Raw genomic sequence first — 14,200 nt, forward strand, 5'->3', positions numbered from 1 at the left:
CGAACCAGCTAATGTGACACACTTTATCTAGTCTGTTTTACTCTGTGGTTAGTGTGGTTCTGAAAGGAAGCAATCTAGCAGAAGGAGGATCCTCCTCTATTGGTCTCCTTCTCACAGAGCATCCTGCAGTAGTCTTTGTGTTTCACAAGGCATGTCTGTTTGAGAATGTACTGAAAGTTCTCCCATCACATCATCACAAAATGGCCCCTCCCCCTGGACCACAACTTAGACTAGATGGTGTTGCATCACACATGAGATGCTTAACTCAGAGGGTTGAAAGAGGGTTCATTAGCAGTCATTTGTGGTTTGTAACTGATTTCAGATAACTACATATACAGTACATTGCAGTCAGTTGAATAAATAACTGTTTTGCTGTGGCTGTAAGATGTCAGGGGCAACATGAACAACAAGTAAAGATAAATAATAATAATAAGCCATTTAGCAGACGCTTTTATCCAAAGCGACATACAGTCGTGCGTGCATACATTTTTTGTGTATGGGTGGTCCCGGGGATCGAACCCACTACCTTGGCGTTACAAGCGCCGTGCTCTACCAGCTGAGCTACAGAGGACCACATAGATAGTGAGAACAACAGTGACACCACATAGACATCCTTCTGAAAACCACATAGAGACACAGAGACACAGAGAGCAGGTAGGAGGTCCTGTGTGCACAAAGCCAGCAGGCCAGAAGACCAAAGCATAGATATGGCCTTATCTCGGGCTTACAGAAGACTGCAGAGTATCTGTGAACTTGTTCACTGTGTGGGGGTGGGTCTTGCTATCAACACAACTAAAAGAATACAACACATTACAGAGGAGAGATGACGTGAATAAAAAGGTTGTGTCCGTTAATTATGCAGCTACGACCTGGAACTCAATAAAAAAAAAACTACATTTAAACAGATGAGTCATTGTCTTCGTCATGTAGAGATCACACTGCTACCAGTTCTATTTTGAGTGATGCTGTGGCTCTTCCTGGTAACTAAGCTACACTTTAAAATAGCTTATTGGATGTTAGCAGTAATGATCTAGTGATGTAGAATGCCTGGCCTGTTAGATGCATGTGAATCTATGATGCTGAAATGGGTTTATAACATCTTATTGATTTGTAATAAGCATGTAATAACTATATTTCCTTGTTATAGATTCTTAACAGCCACACATTGTGTTTGTTGGGCACTTGTTTGACAGCTATTTCGGCTACACACAAACTATCACAGGAAAGTACGTTTTCAACGATTCAACAATTTGAACATTTTCACAACTTCTTAAAGTTGCTGCAACTCTAATTGTAAAGCAGTCAGAGGGACTTCCATATACACTGCTGCTCCTATTGAAAGATAAATGAATTGCAGTCCTGCAAGGTGGACTTATACCTTAACATTTTGTCAATAGTTTGTGAAAACTGCTCAGTCACAATGTGTAGTCATATCTGAAATCAGTCTCAACAATATAAATTCTGTTCAAAGTATATTCGCTAGGATGTTTATTTTTCCTTCAAGGCTTTCCTCATGAAGAGAGTGAGTTGTGCTCTTAGTGACATGGTTGTTTGTGGTTTAGATGCACTGAGGTGTGTGTAGAGAGCGCGTTGTGAGGACTGAAGGTCATTGCTGGGGATTTAGGGCATTCAGAACACCACAGAGATGTTTTCAGGATCCAGCTAAAAAAGAGTTTGAGACAAACTAAAACACTAGTCAATAGGTGTATATTTACAGTGCGTTATGCAAACAAAAAGAGCTTTGTTACAATGAGCACAAGCCCAATATGATTGTTGCAAACTGAATCTGTGGGTGAAATTTAAGAACAGAGAAAAATATGAATGCCTCTATATGAAAGCAGATGAATGTTTTATTGGATCTAAAATGCACAACAGTTTTTTTTTAACAGGAGATTGACAGAATACAAGTAATTGTAACGCACAATGAAAAAGCCATAGTTGTATATATAGTATAGAAAACACAAAATCAATGCAAGTTATTAGAGACCAAAAATTGACGTTTCAGTCCATGTTTTGGCACCTCACCCCAGAATACACAGTGTCTCTCTCCATGGCGCTCCTCTGTCTCTGGGTCTTTGGCTTCTTGTGGATGACATTCAGAGCAGTGTAATGGACCGACGTGAGTGTGTCATCATCTTCTTGATCCTAAGAGGAATAGCAAAACAAATTCCAAAGACATCAGGAAATTACCTGGTATTTTGATAGAAGGACCTGTTTACAGTGTATATCTTTATGGTCTGCATACCTGATTATGAGAACTGGGGACTGCCGGACCACTTGACTGAGTGTGCGTTCCTTTTAGACAAACACATGGTGGAATCATCATCATCATCATCATCATACATTGAATTAACCCAGTTTCATGACTAAAACATGTAATGTATACTGCACCAACAGTTTAAGCATATATTGTGGCAATGATAACACTTACCTCTACACAGCAGAGAGGTTTTCTTGGTCATCTTATACAAAACACAACCAAGGACAATGATGAGGATGACACAAAGAGCCAACACTACACCCAGACAGTACACCAAGAGAACATGGTCCTCCTTACAACCATCTGTAGAAATACAGACAGTGATAGAGGAAATTCAGGACATTTTGCTCAACCAGGGATACAATTTATTTTCAGAAATGTCAGAAATATCACTTACTTTCAATGTCCAGCTTGGTCCCTTTCCCAAATAGTATCTCCCCACATGAGGCCACAGCACAGTAGTAAGTCCCAGCATCAGAGAGGCTGAGGTTCCTCTTGGGGAGGTTGTAGACACAGCTCTGTGTAGGAGACCCAGCCTCAGGGCTCCTCTCACACTGATCACTCCTGTCTCCATAGGTGTAAATTATTCCTGGATGGGATTCTCCTGAGCCATGTCTGAACCAATATACACTGTGTTCTCCTGCACAGGTCTCAGTGTGTATTGTACAGTTCAGAGTAACAGAGTCTCCTATCTGGACTGACTCAGACACAGGCTGCTGGAGAACAGACATGCTGTTGGACCCTGAATCTGAAGAGAGTGAGTAAGATCATGGTGTGTACATTCTATTTTCCTCCAAATTCATTAATTTACAATTATAGGAACACACTTCAGTATTTAACATTTTTAAAAGGAACTGATGTTACCTTTCACAAATATAACTGTTCCTTCTCCAAATTTGACATCACTCGCTATCATACTACCACAGTAGTATGTAGCTGAGTCCCCTGACTCTATCTTGGAGATGGTCAGGTTACATCTGTCAGCTCCTCTCTTCACACTCAAACGTTTATTCTCCGTAAAGTCCTTGTAAAAGTTGTTGGAATATGTATTTTTTTTTTTCGGGATAAATTGATACTGTCATGAGAAGAGGTTTCTGTCCAACAGTTTGCTTGAACCAAGAGACTTTAATCAAATCAGATCGACAAAAGCAAGTGAGAGATACACTTTGTCCAAGGTGTGTAACCATCACAGGGTCTGGTTGGATTACATTTTTGTTAAGTACACAACCTGTGAAGCAAACAAACTAAATAAATCAAAGACAAAGGTATAGTACAGAATGATACATTATTATCATTATTCAGACTACATGGTCATTCAATTGGATTCAAAAAGACTATGACATAAAAAGTACAAGGATCCACATTAATATTTCTTACTTACCAAAATTGGTGTAAAACAAAAAGATTGTATAATATATAATCATCATTTTAATGTCCTTTCTGCACTGTATAGTGGTGGGTCTGACAACGGGGCACCTTTTATATGATGACACTCATCGGGTAGTCATTATGAAGTAGGCGGAAACACTGAACAAAGTGATTTCATTGGCTCTCTGAATAGGCATAAACCATCTGATAAAAACTACAATCTAACGTGTCCTGTGGCATACCATAGTTAGAGCAGCCCTTCAAATGACTTAAAGTCAGAGTTACTGGTTTGTATTTTTTCATCATTTGGGTCGGTGGCTGAGACTAGTGGTACATATGTCCTCTTTGACATACACAGGGGCTTTACATTGTATTTCTCACTTCATGTCTGTAGAAGGCAGTTCAAGCTTTCAGGAGGAAATTAATTCTGGTGAGGTTGGCACCTTTTTGACAAAATAAAGATGTGATCCTTTGATACCTGGTGCAAATAAATGGGCCATTAAACTTCAAAATAAAAACATGTTTATTGAAATATCAAACAAGCATAAAGGCAGGTTACAGCTATTATCATCAAAAGGAAGAGTTCAGACATTTGCAAAATTATTATATAAATGTTGTTCATACAAAAACAAATGTATGCAGTCAGTCAACCTCATCCAATAGGCCCCTGCAAAGGCATCCTACAGCAAATGAGAAATGTAGAGTATATAATCGCCAGTTCTCACGGGCACAATCAACATCAAAGTGGAGTTCAGAGGAGGGGTGGGGCTGATTCTTATTGGATGACCCATACATGTCAAGTCCTGTCTTGATGACTCACACAAGAGTAGATGGTTTCTTCCTCTCTCTGTTCTCTCTCTCTCCTCTGTCTCCTGGGATTGGTACTCTTCTTGTCAGGGAACTTCAGGGCGGTATAGTTTAGGGCAGCATCATCACCGTGGAGTTACACTATGGGGATGAAACACAGACTCACTCAATTCAGAATCTGGGTCAAATCTAATGCTGTAATATTTAGCTTTAATACTGTTATCCAGTCTCACTCTTGATACAGCAATTCTGCTAACCTGTTGGTCTGAGGTGTTGGCATGAGGATTCCCATACTGGCTCTGCTGAGAAGGGGTCCCCGCTAAAAGAAAAATGACAAAACATTTAAAACACTTGAAACCTCCTCTTGTTTACTTATTAAAAGGCATACTACCATGTATTATTTTCTTCTGAATTAAGAAATGAAATCAGAGTACCTGTAAATAGGTTGCTGTGAGTGAGAGGGGGTGTTGCTGGCATGACAAGAGAAAAAGCTGTTCGTCACTGCAACATAAAGATGCTTGGGTATGGCCTAAATGAATACATTCAACTTCCTTTGTCTTGATTATAGTTAAATGCTTTATTCATCATATCACAAGTAAGTCATTGTCAATGAGTTTGGAAGAGAAGCAATGCACCTAATTCATTACAGTTACAGCTAATAAAGTTAACAATTAAGGCTGTGTCATTCATCCAGTTCTACTGTCTGATCCCAGAGTACACCATCTCCTCCACCATGTTGCTTCTCTGTCTTCTAGACCTGTTCTTCTTGTTGCTCAGATTGAGAGCTACATAATGGAGACTGTCTGCATCTTGGGCCTGTGAAGAACAATTATAAAATGGGGGAAGTATTACTATATGTTTTTATTGTAACCACTTTCAAACTTCCCTTTTATGGTAATACAACATCAGGAATTCTGTTTACCCTTGCATCTGAAGAAGAGACTGCTGGACCTCTTGTCTGAGAGACGGGTCCTGAAAAGAAAGACAGAAAAGATAAAGATACAACTACTTCTTCCACTACAGATACAGCTGGTGAAATAAAATAATATAAACTTTTCTGAAGGACTGTACCTGCTACATACAGTGGGGAGAACAAGTATTTGATACACTGCCGATTTTGCAGGTTTTCCTACTTACAAAGCATGTAGAGGTCTGTAATTTTAATCATAGGTACACTTCAACTGTGAGAGACGGAATCTAAAACAAAAATCCAGAAAATCACATTGTATGATTTTTAAGTAATTAATTTGCATTTTATTGCATGACATAAGTATTTGATCACCTACCAACCAGTAAGAATTCCGGCTCTCACAGACCTGTTCGTTTTGTCTTTAAGAAGCCCTCCTGTTCTCCACTCATTACCTATATTAACTGCACCTGTTTGAACTCGTTACCTGCATAAAAGACACCTGTCCACACACTCAATCAAACAGACTCCAACCTCTCCACAATGGCCAAGACCAGAGAGCTGTGTAAGGACATCAGGGATAAAATTGTAGACCTGCACAAGGCTGGGATGGGCTACAGGACAATAGGCAAGCAGCTTGGTGAGAAGGCAACAACTGTTGGCGCAATTATTAGAAAATGGAAGAAGTTCAAGATGACGGTCAATCACCCTCGGTCTGGGGCTCCATGCAAGATCTCACCTCGTGGGGCATCAATGATCATGAGGAAGGTGAGGGATCAGCCCAGAACTACACGGCAGCACCTGGTCAATGACCTGAAGAGAGCTGGGACCACAGTCTCAAAGAAAGCCATTAGTAACACACTACGCCGTCATGGATTAAAATCCTGCAGCGCACGCAGAAGGTCCCCCCTGCTCAAGCCAGCGCATGTCCAGGCCCGTCTGAAGTTTGCCAATGACCATCTGGATGATCCAGAGGAGGAATGGGGAGAAGGTCATGTGGTCTGATGAGACAAAAATAGAACTTTTTTGGTCTAAACTCCACTCGCCGTGTTTGGAGGAAGAAGAAGGATGAGTACAACCCCAAGAACACCATCCCAACCGTGAAGCATGGAGGTGGAAACATCATTCTTTGGGGATGCTTTTCTGCAAAGGGGACAGGACGACTGCACCATATTGAGGGGAGGATGGATGGGGCCATGTATCGCGAGATCTTGGCCAACAACCTCCTTCCCTCAGTAAGAGCATTGAAGATGGGTCGTGGCTGGGTCTTCCAGCATGACAACGACCGAAACACACAGACAGGGCAACTAAGGAGTGGCTCCGTAAGAAGCATCTCAAGGTCCTGGAGTGGCCTAGCCAGTCTCCAGACCTGAACCCCATAGAAAATCTTTGGAGGGAGCTGAAAGTCCGTATTGCCCAGCGACAGCCCCGAAACCTGAAGGATCTGGCGAAGGTCTGTATGGAGGAGTGGGCCAAAATCCCTGCTGCAGTGTGTGCAAACCTGGTCAAGACCTACAGGAAACGTGTGATCTCTGTAATTGCAAACAAATGTTTCTGTACCAAATATTAAGTTCTGCTTTTCTGATGTATCAAATACTTATGTCATGCAATAAAATGCAAATTAATTACTTAAAAATCATACAATGTGATTTTCTGGATTTTTGTTTTACATTCCATCTCTCACAGTTGAAGTGTACCTATGATAAAAATTACAGACATCTACATGCTTTGTAAGTAGGAAAACCTGCAAAATCGGCAGTGTATCAAATACTTGTTCTCCCCACTGTACGTATATCATTCATTTATTTGGTTTGGACTTCACTTACCCCTACACTGCAGATACTTTCTCTTGATCGTGATGTTCGTGATGCTACCAAGGACAATGATCAGGATAAATGAGAGACCCAATGCAGCACTCAGGAAGTACACCAAGAGAAGAGGGTCTGCAACATTGTCTGGGAAAATGATTGGACGTTTTCTTATGTGATCTAAATAACTAGCACTGTGTACAGTTGGACACAATAGATTATACAATAGATATAAACAGAAATGTAAGATGTATCACCTACCCTTGATCTCCAGCTTGGTCCCGTTTCCAAACAGTATCTCCCCACATGAGGCCACAGCACAGTAGTAAGTCCCAGCATCAGAAAGGCTGAGGTTCCTCTTGGGGAGGTTGTAGACACAGCTCTGTGTAGGAGACACAGCCTCAGGGCTCTTCTCACACTGATCACTCCTGTCTTCATGGGTGTAAATGATTCCTGGACGGGAATCTCCTGAGCCATGTCTGAACCAATAGACACTGTGTTCTCCTGCACAGGTCTCAGTGTGTATTGTACAGTACTGACTCAGACAGACTGCTGTACAACGGTGGTGTTTCTGGACCCTGAACCTGACAAAAAGGTTTTCATGTCAGTAAATGTGTTTCCTATTTTGTGTCCTAACTCAACATTTGCTGAAAACTTAAGCTACAGTAATATGTTATTGTGGGATTACCTTACATTTAATTAAGACATTGTATATCCAAAATGTAAAGTGCAACAATGCTCATGATTATAGTTACAGAACACTCGATTCTAATTATATTCTCTCTAAATTCAGATGTTGTACCTTTAACAATGAGAATTGCTCCTTCTCCAAATCCACCTTGTTGGAATAAGAACTCCCACAATAATTATTGCTGAATCTGAGAGCTGCATGTCTGAGATCCTTAGGTGTTTTATTCCTTTGCCACTTTGCACTAAGTAGTGAGGGTTGCCTTCAAATTCATTGTGGAATGTGGCATTATTGTCATAACTGTAGAATGTTGTCATGAGCTGAGGATTGTCAGCCAATGTTTGCTTGAACCACAAGAAGTGCAGTGCCAAGTTGCCTTCATGGAAGCATTGCAATGTCACTGTGTCTCCTATGTTGGCTGAAACAAGGTGCATGGCTGAGGATTGTACCCCAGCTAGAATACACACAAAGACAGATATGAATTACATCAATAAAGTTCCTGGTTGACTTCAAATGTATGGTGTACCCCCTATAAGCACAGAAATATATAAGTTGGACCTACCCATCTCCCTGAGAAGTGGAAATATCAGGCAGAGTGTGATGATCATCTTTGAAGTTAGTAACTGTGTCTTGAGTGGAAGAAGTCTACCCATGTAGACAACACTTCAACAGTGGGCTATTTGGTGATTGGTTGAACTGGACACGTCATTTTTGTTGATGCCTTATCCAGCCCACCATAAACTGAGAATCACTTACTGTATATAATCAATGCTAAAAGTGGACCAATGCTAGTAATTTGCAACAACTGGCTGGATGAAAGCTGTCTAATACTCTGTTAAAACTCTTATCTGGATAGATAGTCTGTGTAAGACCAATCAAAATATTATCCAACAACCTTTTTTTCCTTCTTGGAAATCATACTTTACCACCCCATTTACCATCACAGGTTAATTTATATTTTTAAATACGTTTTTCATGTAGTTTTTACAACAACAAAAAATTAGCATACATTATACAGTGCATTAGGAAAGTATTCAGACCCTTTGACTTTTTAACATTTTGTTACATTACAGCATTATTCTAAAATTGATTACATAAATAAAAAATCTAATCAATCTGCACAAAATACAACATAATGACAAAGCGAAAAAAAGGTTTTTAGATTTTTTTTGCAAATGTATTACAAATAAAAAAGAGAAATACCTAATTTATTGTCACGCTCGTCTAAGGAGGAGGAGGACCAAGGCGCAGCGTTGAACGCGAACATTTTATTATATCAAGATGATCACACGATCAAAACAACAAAAAACGAAACGTGACGTCCCTGGTTACATAAACCAACCAACACGGAACAAGAAACCACAAACACAAAGTGAAAAGTTAAATATGGCTCCCAATCAGAGACAACCAGCTGACACTCGTTGCCTCTGATTGGGAGTCACTCAGGCCAACATGGAAATACAAACATAGAATTACACACCCTGGCTCAACATAACAGTGTCCCCAGAGCCAGGGCGTGACAGTACCCCCCCCTAAAGGCGCGGACTCCGACCGCGCCAACTAAATACCACAGGGGAGGGACCGGGTGGGCACTCCGGCGTAACGCATCTGACCGGTGCCGGACCAGGCACCAGTGGAACAGGCACGGGCCGTGCCGGACCGACGACGCACACCACTGGCTTGGTGTGGGGAACAGGCACGGGCCGTGCTGGACTGACGACGCACACCACTGGCTTGGTGTGGGGAGCAGGAGCGGGCCGGACAGGGCTGACGAAACGCATCACTGACTTGGTGCGGGGAGCAGGCCGGGCCGAGCTGGTTACACGCACCGTAGACTTGGTGCGGGGAGCAGGAACGGGCCGAGCCGGGCTGACGAAACGCACCACAGACTTGGTGCGGGGAGCAGGAATGGGCCGGACCGGGCTGGCGACGCGCACCACAGACTTGGTGCGGGGAGCAGGAATGGGCCGGACTGGGCTGGCGACGCGCACCACTGACTTGGTGCGGGGAGCAGGAATGGGCCGGGCCGAGCTGGCGATGCGCACCGTAGACTTGGTGCGAGTGGCAGGAACAGGCCGCACTGTACTGGGAACACACACCACTGGCCCTATGTGGGGATCAGGAACAGGCCGGACCGGACTGGCAACACACGCCAGTACCTCTCGCCGTGCCTCTACATCTTCCACCCCTCTTCGACCAGTGGCCCCCGTAACCTGGCGGCCTCCTCTGCCAATCCGCTGGGCCGCTCTGCCGCGGTCTCCTGCTGGCCCGTCGTCCACGGCGTTAGCCCCCCCCTAAAAATATTCTGGGCGTCTCCCCTACCCGTGGACCAGGTCTCCATGTCCCTCGCCAGCCTTTCGCCCTTCTGCCATAATGTCAAGCCCTTCTCTTCCTCACTCGGCTTGACCCAGTCGAGATGGCGAAGGAGATCTGTTAGGGATCTCCCTGGCGATGACTCCTGGACACGCTGCTTGGTCACATCTTGGTGGTTTCTTCTGTCACGCTCGTCTAAGGAGGAGGAGGACCAAGGCTCAGCGTTGAACGAGAACATTTTATTATATCAAGATGATCACACAATCAAAACAACAAAAAACGAAACGTGACGTCCCTGGTTACATAAACCAACCAACACGGAACAAGAAACCACAAACACAAAGTGAAAAGACAGACAGTTAAATATGGCTCCCAATCAGAGACAACCAGCTGACACTCGTTGCCTCTGATTGGGAGTCACTCAGGCCAACATAGAAATACAAACATAGAATTACACACCCTGGCTCAACATAACAGTGTCCCCAGAGCCAGGGCGTGACATTTATTTAGGTATTTAGACCCTTTGCTATGAGTCTCAAAATTGAGCTCAGGTGCATCCTGTATCCATTGATCAGAGTCCCCCTGAGGTAAATTCAATTGATTGGCCATGATTTGGAAAGGCACACACCTGTCTATATAAGGTCCCAGAGTTGACAGTGCATGTCAGAGCAATAACCAAGCCATGAGGTTGAAGGAATTGTCCAAGAACGCAGTGGCCTGCATCATTCTTAAATGGAAGAAGTTTGGAACCACCAAGACTCTTCCTAGAGCTGGCCACCCAGCCAAACTGAACAATTGGGGGGAGAAGGGCCTTGGCCATGGAGGTGACCGAGATGGGAGAACCGTCCAGAAGGACAACCATCTCTGCAGCACTCCAACAATCAGGCCTTTATTGTAGAGTGGCCAGAGGAAAGCCACTCCTCAGTAAAAGGTACATAACAGCCCGCTTGGAGTTTCACAAAAGGCACCTGAAGGACTCAGACCATGAGAAACAAGATACTCTGGTCTTATGAAACCAAGATTGAACTCTTTGGCCTGAATGCCAGGCGTCACGCCTGGAGGAAACCTGGCACCATCCCTTTGGTGAAGCATTGTGGTGGCAGCATCATGCTGTGGGGATGTTTTTCGGCGGCAGGGACTGGGAGACTAGTCAGGCTCGAGGGCAAGACGAACGGAGCAAAGTACAGAGAGATCCTTGATGAAAACCTACTCCAGGGCGCTCATGACCTCAGACTGGGGTGAAGGTTCACCTTCCAACAGGACAACAACCCTAAGCACACAGCCAAGACAATGCAGGAGTTGCTTCTGTACAAGTCTATGAATGTCCTTGAGTGGCCCAGCCAGAGCCCGGACTTGAACCCGATTGAACATCTCTGGAGAGACCGGAAAATAGCTGTGCAGCGAAGCTCCCCATCCAACATGACTGAGCTTGAGAGGATCTGCAGAGAAGAATGGGAGAAACTCCCCAAATACAGGTGTGCAAAGTTTTTAGTGTCATACCCAAGAAGACTCAAGGCTGTAATCGCTGCAAAAGGTGCTTCAACAAAGTACTGAGTAAACGGTTTGATTACTTATGTACATTTTTATTACATTTGCAAAAATTTCTAAAAACCTGTTTTTGCTCTGTCATTATGGGGTATTGTGTGTTGTTTGATGAGAAATAAAATCAATTTAATCAATTTTTGAATAAGGCTGCAACTTAACAAAATGTGGAAAAAGCTGTCTGAACACTTTCCGAATCCACTGCATGTACTTGTATACTCTTGGTATCAACATCAGTTGTGTGCCTTAGACATCTTTGGTTCCACCACATGCAGCAGTTACAGTTCTCCTGATGATAAAGCAAGACAATTTTATGTCAGTCTTACTTTCACTATCATTCACAGAAACATGAAGTGTAACACCTGATAGTTTACTAGGGGTCAGGGGTTTACCTGGGTAGGTAGGGCTCTTGGCTGTAGCCTGGATACACCTTCTACTCTACACTCTGTAAACTAATGATTAAAGTTCAAGAACTGATAAAACCTATGATCTTGTAAGTGATAAGATACTGTGTTAGTCTAGATGGAGCTGTGTTTCTAATTGTCATTGGCGTGAGCAAGGAAGAAAGAAAGTAACTGACTGACACCACATAGACATCCTGCAGAAAACCACAGAGTGTGTAGGAGGCCAGCAGGCCTGTCCACAGCGTAGAGATGGCTTCATCTTGAGCTCACAGCAGACCAAAGTGATCAGGTACCTGTGAACAGCTCACTGAGTGCATGATGCGTGGGTGGGTTTAGCATGGTAACAGTAGGTAGTCTCTGCAGAAGCCCTCTGGACAAACATTCATAAAGACATTCTTACTCAAGTAGTATTTTACTGGGTGACTTTCACTTTTACTCAAGTATGACAATTGGGTACTTTTTCCGCCACTGTTGTCTGATAAGCATGCAGTACATTATCAAGCATACATTACATATACAGTATGTAGCTGTACATGCCCTTGGGATCAAACTTAGTTGTGTGCCTTAGACTTGGCCCCACCCCATGCAACAGTTACAGTTCTCCTAATGACCTATAGGAGGACTGTTATACATAGAACAGAACTTGATATGTACCAGGGGGATCAGGGGTGGAGCATCATGAGTATATATGGGGGAAGAACGTACACTACAGGATGAAACAATCTATTTCATGTAAGTCTCATTAACTATCATTCACAGAATCATGCTCTAACTGAAGTGTAACACCTGATAGTTTAGTAGGGGTCAGGGGTGTACCTGGGTGGGTAGGGCTCTTAGCTGTAGCCTAGTATACATTGATACAACTTCTACTTTAAAACTCTGTAAATCAATTATCGTAGTTCAAGAATGAACATGAACATGCTTTTTAGTACAGGACTCGGCTTAAACTGTGTCTGGGAAACTGGCCCATATGATAAGATAGAGGCTATATAGCATGCAGTATGTCAGTGGACTGTGTTTCTAATTGTTATGGTCGTGATCAACAATGTAAGCATGAGAGAAAACACACTGACACCAGGTAGACATCCTGCTGAAACCACATAGTGAGTGAAAGGCCAACCAGGCCTATCCAAAGCAAAGAGATGGCCTTGTCTTGAGCTCACAGCAGACCAAAGTGTTAAGGTACCTGTGAACAGCTCACTGCATGATGCGTGGGTGGGTTTAGCATGGTAACAGTAGGTAGTCTCTGCAGAAGCCCTCTGGACAAACATTCATACAGGGATACTGTATGTACAGAACACACGAGAAGGAATAAGTCTATTTTAGTCCCTATCAGTTGTTTAAATAGATATTTATTAATGCAAAAAGAAGGCACATTCTGTACACAGGGATTTCAGTTGAGCAGTTCAATCAATTAACACATACAGCATAAGCAGGGATGATGATGCTCAATTGAATTAGAAGTCGCAGGCTAATATTTTTCTAATGCAATACAAGCAACTAAGCAATCTCAATAAATCATCATTTGCAATGTATAGCAATGATACAGTATCTCCTACTTTACTCAATAACCCATCTCTAGTCTATTGACACTGGCCTTAGCTTGATCTATTTCCTGATGAGGTAGATGATGATGAAGATGATCAGGCAGCAGAGGAGAACTCCAGTTCTGATGATGGGGAGAAGGTCCAGGATTCTCATCTGTGGATCAACGTCACAATCTGAAATAATAAAATGTATCTTTCCCCATGACGTAGACTGATCAGGTGAAAGCTATGATCCGTTATTGATAAAACTTGTCAAATCCACTTCAATCAGGGTAGATGAAGGTGAGGAGACACGTTAAAGAAGGATTCTTAAGCCTTGACACAATTGAGACATGGATTGTGTGATTCAGAGGATGAATGGGCAAGACAATAGATTGAAGTGCCTTTGAATGTTGTATGGTAGTAGGTGCCAGGCCCACCGGTTTGTGTCAAGAATTGCAACGCTGCTGGGTTTTTCATGTTCAACAGTTTCCTGTGTGTATCAAGAATGGTCCACCACCCAAAGGACATCCAGCCAACTTGTCACAACTGTGGGAAGCATTGGAGTCAACAGCAT

The 14,200-nt window shown here is 42.9% G+C and overlaps 2 pseudogenes; both read right to left on the reverse strand.

Moving 5' to 3' along the window:
* Window positions 1-2,001: 2,001 nt before the first annotated feature.
* On the reverse strand, window positions 2,002-3,684 carry LOC121562888 (annotated as a pseudogene).
* Window positions 3,685-5,131: 1,447 nt separating this feature from the next.
* Window positions 5,132-8,491, reverse strand: LOC123484706 (annotated as a pseudogene).
* Window positions 8,492-14,200: the final 5,709 nt, after the last annotated feature.

This window comes from Coregonus clupeaformis, unplaced genomic scaffold (genome assembly GCF_020615455.1).
Source record: "Coregonus clupeaformis isolate EN_2021a unplaced genomic scaffold, ASM2061545v1 scaf0414, whole genome shotgun sequence".
Lineage (NCBI taxonomy): Eukaryota > Metazoa > Chordata > Actinopteri > Salmoniformes > Salmonidae > Coregonus > Coregonus clupeaformis.